This window comes from Myotis myotis, unplaced genomic scaffold (assembly GCF_014108235.1).
Source record: "Myotis myotis isolate mMyoMyo1 unplaced genomic scaffold, mMyoMyo1.p scaffold_m19_p_5, whole genome shotgun sequence".
Taxonomy (NCBI): domain Eukaryota; kingdom Metazoa; phylum Chordata; class Mammalia; order Chiroptera; family Vespertilionidae; genus Myotis; species Myotis myotis.
This window is the reverse complement of record NW_023416357.1, coordinates 87,660,961-87,667,623: the sequence shown is the minus strand read 5'-3', so window position 1 is coordinate 87,667,623 and position 6,663 is coordinate 87,660,961. Positions and strand designations below refer to the sequence as shown.

General features: G+C 54.4%; 1 protein-coding gene across 1 annotated transcript in view; it reads left to right on the top strand.

Annotated features, from left to right (window-relative positions):
- Positions 1 to 2,938: 2,938 nt before the first annotated feature.
- Positions 2,939 to 6,663, top strand: part of CALN1 (calneuron 1) — a 329,208-nt gene continuing 325,483 nt past the window's right edge. The window contains exon 1 of the mRNA XM_036310688.1: positions 2,939 to 3,631. The gene's annotated coding sequence lies outside the window, so the exon portion shown is untranslated. The remainder of the gene's footprint in view (positions 3,632 to 6,663) is intronic.

The following is a 6,663-nucleotide window of genomic DNA, read 5'->3' as shown; positions in this document are numbered from 1 at the left end:
TCTTCTAAGTTGTACTAAAAAAAAAACAAAGTAGTTTCTTCTTTAACACATCTCCACTTGTCTTTTAGCACAGGCAACTAGAAAAACACAGCTTGCACTTTCTCATTCATCCTGGAACTCTCCCGTCAGATCCATGAGTTCATGTGGTATCCTTTTCATTTGTCCCATAATGAGAGGCAACAGTTTTGCTAACTGTCCTACCAGTATGTAACTCAGTGCTCTTTTCTCCAGCTTCCATGAGCAGTTTTCTTGGTGTTCTTCAAGTCGCCGCCAAGCGTCTTCTGTTATCTTGCAGCTTTCAAGAAACTTCTAGCTTTTCCCCAGTGTCCAATCCCAAAACCATGTTTGAAGTTTTTGTTACAGCAGCACTCTACTTCCAGATACCAAAATTTGTTCTGGTTATCTGTTGCTGCCTAACAACATTCTAAACCTCTTGTCTCAAAGTAGAGAATGTGTATTGGAAAGAACTCAAAGCATTCTATACTCTATATTTAGTGGGCTACATGAAAAACGTTACTCTCTCACATATGCTTGCCCACATGATTTTTCTTTTTCTGCTTATTTCTGTTCAGAATAGAACACACCACTTCATCACTCTCTACCCTTGGCTGTCTTGGAAGTAGATTTATTTACTGAAGGCAAAACAAAAGAATGAAGGTTAGGGGAACAGAAGAGGTAGAGGCAGGAATGACTTTGGCCATGCCAGAAAATTATTACTGTGTGGTAAGGTAGCAATTTGTCCAGGTGTCTGATTTGTGTACCTCTGAGTCCCAAAGCTAGAGGCAGGTGGTTGAACAAAGTTAATTTCGAGCTGTCTTATGGAGGGCTGAATTTTTCTGGGTTGGAGAGACTACTTATGCTAAATCCAGCTGCAAATGTATAATAAAGGGACCCCCCCCCCCATTTTGTTTTATGGTGACTTGAGCTTCCATTCTTACAATTGGTACAAGATTGTCTTTGGCATTTTAATAAGAAGGAGTTGACGCATTTTGACCCTTAATTAATGTATATTGAACAAAGAATAAAAGTTAGAGCAAGAATACCAGGGCCTGTGAACCTGCAACTCCCTTAACATGGAAGTCTCAAAATCATCATATTTAGTGAGGACCAGGAAACTCGATTTGGCATTCTCACCAAAGTTTGACACCTGGCTTCTCTAGTTCTTGAGGTCTCTTGAGCTTAGTATCCTTGATCTCTCCTCTCCCCCCCACCAGGTAATCTCTTTGATATGTGTCAATTACTCACCAATAATGCCAACATTTATTGAAAGCTTACATTATGCCTGGAACTGAGTTAGCTGAGGGAACTGCTATTCATGTTGTCACATTGAATCACAACAACCATGGGGGTTAAATACCATAATTATTCCCATTTTACAGATGAGGACAGTTGAGATTTAGAGAGAACAAACAACTTGCCCAAATTCACACAGGCAGTAAGTGAGAGCAGAGAGCTTCTGCCAGATGTGTCCCACCCTGGTTAAATGGTGACCTTCACATTCTACCATGTGTGTATATAGACTTGCAAGGGGCTTTGGTGACACAGTTGCCATCTAGAAAGCAACAAACAATTGCGTACATAAGCAACAGATTGTTAGAAGATGCAGCTTTCATCCAAACTAAGAGATCAGAGGGAAAGATCATCCTGAGACCCCACACTCTCTCAATTCATCTGCCCACGATCCTTCATGGAATCCCCTGGAAATGCCTTCTATGCACATCTCTGAACTATGTCCATAAGACTCAGCCAGTGGCTCTAAAGGTTATGAGATAGCTTGGGGAGTAGGGCTGGTACAAGAAAAAATGGTAATACAGGGTAGCAAATACTAAATGACAAAGGTGTGATACAAGGAGTACTGTGGGGACTCAGGAACCACTCGCAGGCTGCACGCCAGGGAGCACAGATAAGGAGGGGACGCTGATGAACTTGTGCCACTGGCTGGCAGTGCCAGTGTCCACACTTCCTCGGCAGCTATACCAGCCGGCAGAGAGGTGATGGCTGAGCTGTTTGCATGAGATGCTCTGGCAGTATTGCCTGCTTTGTTTCCGATTGGTGTAAGAATTGTTATGCTGTAGCTTTTCTTTGATTCTGCGAATTGGAGTCGTTTGAGCTAGTGAGCAGTCATTCTGCCACCTAGAGCAGGCAAGACACGGGAGACCCTGGAAAGAAGAGTGCTGTAAGGAAAGAGCATCCTGCTCCCGCCAGGTGGGTGTCCCTTCTGCCTTGGCACTCTCAGGGAGGAGCGGAAAGGAACGGGCAGGCTTCTGACTTTGTCTGTGGGACAGTCTGAGAACCATCTTGCTATTTTTTATTTTCATTTTTGCTTGCAACACAAACCTTCGCTTCACGGTGCATTCTGTCAGCTTCTGGGCACATGAGAGGTAGGCGGGTGGGGACCAGGGAAGGTGACAGGAGACTCTTAAGCAACTATGTGGTCTGTCAGGCATGGGGCAGAAGAGAAAAAGGGGTCTGTCTGCGAATGGACTTGACAGAGGTCAGCGCCCTGCAGGTTTCAGATAGTCTTTAAGATTTCTAGCTTACACCTGTGTCCAAGCGCCCTCTTCCTCTCCTCAAATCTATTTGACCTTGGGGGTTGACGGGCAGTGGCCCAAAATGTGCCTCCCTAGAGAGTAGGGGTGGGCAAGTGAAGAGCTTCCACCTCCTCCACCCATTTCTGCAGCCCCGGCGAAGACGCAGGTGTGATTGTGGCCCAGGGGTGTGGGCACCGGGGATGAATTAGTTAAGGTGGGGGGCGCCGGGGTGAGTCGTCCAATACAGAACAGCAGTTTGCCAGAGTGAACGTGGGCAGCTTCTTTGGGTAGGAAAGGAAGGAGGACCGTCTGCCAAGCTCCAGCTCGCCCCCCGCGTGTGCCTGTGTGTGCGCGCGAGTGTGAGTGCGCGCGCGCCAAGGCGTTCCTCAGGTTGCGCTGCCTGGATACCAAGGGAGCTTGGTTATTGGCAAGGCGACGGAGTGGGGGTGGGGGCTCCCCGACCCTCGGGGAAGCGCGGCGCGGGCTGCCGAGCCGAGCCCTGAATACCGGCTCCCGGCGCGCGCTAAGGCAGAGTGGGGCGGGCGCTGCGGGCGGCCTCCAGGCCCCGGGGGGCTCGCCGGGGAGGAGCTGGGGAGGAGGCCGAAGCTGCATGGAGTTTCTAGGGCGCGCAACTCCGGCGGGGCCTCGGCCACTGGGCTCCCGGGCGCTGCGAGGCAGCCGCGCACATGGGCTGAGCCCGCGCGCTGGGGCTCGGCACGGCCAGCGGGAGCGGGAGGGGTAGAGGAGCGCGCCGTGCAGGGTGCGGGGCACGCGAGCCCCAGACGGGAGCCGAAGACAAGGACAGGGAGGCACGCGCCCACATAGTGCTCCAAGCCGACGAGGGACTCGCGCTGGCTCGGCGCGCGCTTGGGGAGCGGCCTGGGGCGCCGTGGGAGCCGGCGGCAGCGAGGATGCCGGCGCGGGGACGCGGCCGCGGGCTGGGTGTGTGAGTGTGCGGCCAGAGCTGCCCGCCGGCGCCCGCATCCGCGCCGCCCCCTCCCTGCCGGCCTCTGAGGGCGCCCCCAGCTCCGCGCCTCCGCGCCTCGGAACCCGGGCTTCAGGGCTGTGGGCCCGCGCGGCCGGCCCTGGCCCTGCGAGAGGTGAGTGCCACCACCGGTTCGCCCCCTCTCCTCGTCTCCTGCCCTCGCCTTCCCCGCGATCTCACCCCTCTCCACGGTGCGCAAAGCCCGAGGCTGGCTCGGGCCCCTCTCCCCGAAGTGGGCGGGCGGGCGGGCGGGCAGGTGGCCGACAATGCCTCCATACCTGTTGGCCCGGACAGAGGGCATCCCAGCTCGCCGGAGCCACCTTGCTCTCCCTTAGGGTGGCTCCTGGACGCCGCCCGGGGGCGTGGGGCTGGGCAAGGGCCATGGGTGTCCCACTTGGGTGTCCCGGAACTGTGCGGGCTGTAGGTTGGGGGCCAGGCGCCAGGGCGGAGGGAAGGGACGGGAGGGCAGGGAATCCGAACCGCAGCCCAGGTGGGAGGGCAGCACGGCTTCCAGGTCTCCGGGAAGCCGGGAGTCATGGCGATCGGGCGAAGCGGGAGGCGGGGGGCAGGCTTCCCTCCACCGCCAGCTCCTAGCGCGGGCTGCTCCCCTGCCTGGGCGCACGATCCTCGCCTCCACCGGATCGGGTCCTGGCCCTGCAGAGTTCAGGATAACCGGGGAGGCCTCTGGCAGCCCAGACCGGGACCTGCTGACGCTCAGCTGGCCCCTGGGCACCAAGCAGCTCCGTGGGTCCGGCGCCTTGGCAGCGGCAGGCGCCGGCTCTCAGGGTAGTTTGGGCTGAAACTCGTGTCCCAGCCTCCCCGGACTGGCGCCACAGGGAGTGAACTTCCTCAGACTTGGCCCGAGGGCTCCCAGGCAGCAGCAGGTAGTTCTGGGGCCGGGCTGGGGGCCAGGGCGAGCCGGGACCGCCTCTCACCTGCGGGACGGTGGTGCGGAGGATGGATCCAGGGTTCATTGATTCGTTTCGCCTCGGAGGCGCCAGCCACGTGCGCCCTCTGCCCCGGCCCGGCCCGCCGCGGCGCTTGCACAGCTCTTTTTGGTTTGGGGAGGAGTGTGTGGAGAAGGCGCCTTCCTTGCCATTGCCCAGGTTCCGGTTCTCAGCCCAGGTGAAACGGCGACTGCAGTTCCTTGGGTGCCAAGACTGGGGCGCCATCCCAGCCCCTGAGCCTGTGTGTTCGTAGAAAAAGGAGACTTAACCTGGGCTCAGGGAATAGGGGCTCCTTGCTGACTGTGTGTGGCTATGTTGGGTCGCGAAGTCTGATTAGTTGTAATAATAATTACATTCTAGAGTGGATAAGAGCGGCCTCGTGATAGAGGCGAGGTGACCTCTAGAAGAAGGGTGAAATTTCTGCCCTCTGTATGTCCAGACACACCCAGCGTCTGTGCAAATGGGAACACTCTTAACTCTCAGGATTTCCACATTTTGCTTCTTTAACTGCTGACTTTTAGTAAAAAAAAAACCCAAAAACTCTTTTTCAAGTCAGGCATCAGAGCTTAGGAAAGGGTTTTAAAGCCATTTGGTGTGAAATTGTCTGGAGGCTAGAGCAGGACAGGTTTTTTTTTTTTTTTTTTTCAAATCAAAGCCTGACTGCAGCTCTCCTTGGCTTGCTGGTGGTTTTAATTTCATTTTTTTTTTTGGGGGGGGGGGGGGTGGGGGGGGGCGGAAGGGGGAGTGTTGATGGAGTCCCAATTTTATTTATCTGAGGCTTTGACTGAAGCCTAGATGGCAAGTGAGACCTCCCTCCCCCGTGCTTGCAGCTCTGTTGTGGCACCCAGTCAGGATTCATTCCTGGGCTCCAGAGCTGCACAGCCAGCGCTGCTAGTCCCTTAGGCAGTTGGTGGTGGCCCTGATGAGTGCCCTGTGGATGCTCTGGGCTGCGTTCCCCCAGCAGCAGGGCCCTCCTTTCTGAGTTCACTGCAGACCTGTGGGTTTTTCATGGCACCAGCTGCCTGGAGAACAGCGATGTTTACTGAGAAGCTGGTCTAGGACACTGACATTGGTTACTGGATATATCCAAGTGGAGTAATGAAAACAAAACTCGTAGGAAACCCAATCCCTAGGCTATTTTATTGGAGGAGCGCTAAATCCTCTTAGAATGATCACCTTTCTCTGAACTCTGAATGTAACTATTGCCAGTAATCAGGCCTTCGGTGAGGGTGCAGAGTAAGGGCTTTTTAGAAAGAAAATAATTTAATTCAGCTGGTTCTGTGGAGAAACTGATGGGCATGACTTGATGAAGACACACCACTCTATGGGGAGGTGGGGATTGGCGTGCAATGAGGGTGTGTGTGTGTATGACAGCTGCTTGGTTGACTTGAACATTTATCTCCACGGTGGGAGGACTCTGATTAGTGCTTAATACTGGGGAATGTTGGGCTCCAGTCTAGAAATTTCTTTTCCGTAGAGAGTGGACAGTGTGCTCTGAGGCCACCAGCCAGCGAGAGAGGTTTCTGTGCACTGGTACTTATGCCTGCAGTCCAGGCTTTGCCAGCCCAGTCTACCACCGGCCGCCCATGCCGTACTCTTGGGTGGCAGAAAGGCTGCTGGTTCTTATGCTGAGAGGAATTCTCCTGGCCCTGACAGAACTTTGGACGTTTCAGGTCTTTGAAGACGCTCTTGATTCAGAGTTCGGAGCCTCTGCTTGCTGCAAGACGCTGTCACACATCTGAGCTCACATAATCCTTATTTTTCATATTTGGAAAGGGATGCTAAGGGAGGTTAGGGTCAATAACTTTCCTGGGGCTGCGTAGCTTGTGGGGAAGAGGCAGGGTTATGGTTTGATTCTAAGAGGCTGTGCTTTCTGATTCTAAGTCCCCGGCTCTTTCCACACTGCTGCTTATGATCCGAAGGGTAGTTTAGTCACCTTTGACCTTTGGTGCCTCTTTCAGAGTCAGACCCATAGTGGGTGCCCTGTCTGTGTTTGCTGAGTGGGTCTAGGTCGGCGTCTCACTCCTCATTCCTGATGAGGAAGCTCAAGCTCCGGAGGAGCTGGACTTTTGTGCAGTGGTCAGGGGAGAAGGCCCTGCCCTCCCAGGGGGCCCATATCCCATCCTCGGGAGGGGCAAGGCCAGGTTTGGCTTGATTGTGGGCTGCTTGTTTGTTTGCATGCTCCCTGTCAGCGTGCTCA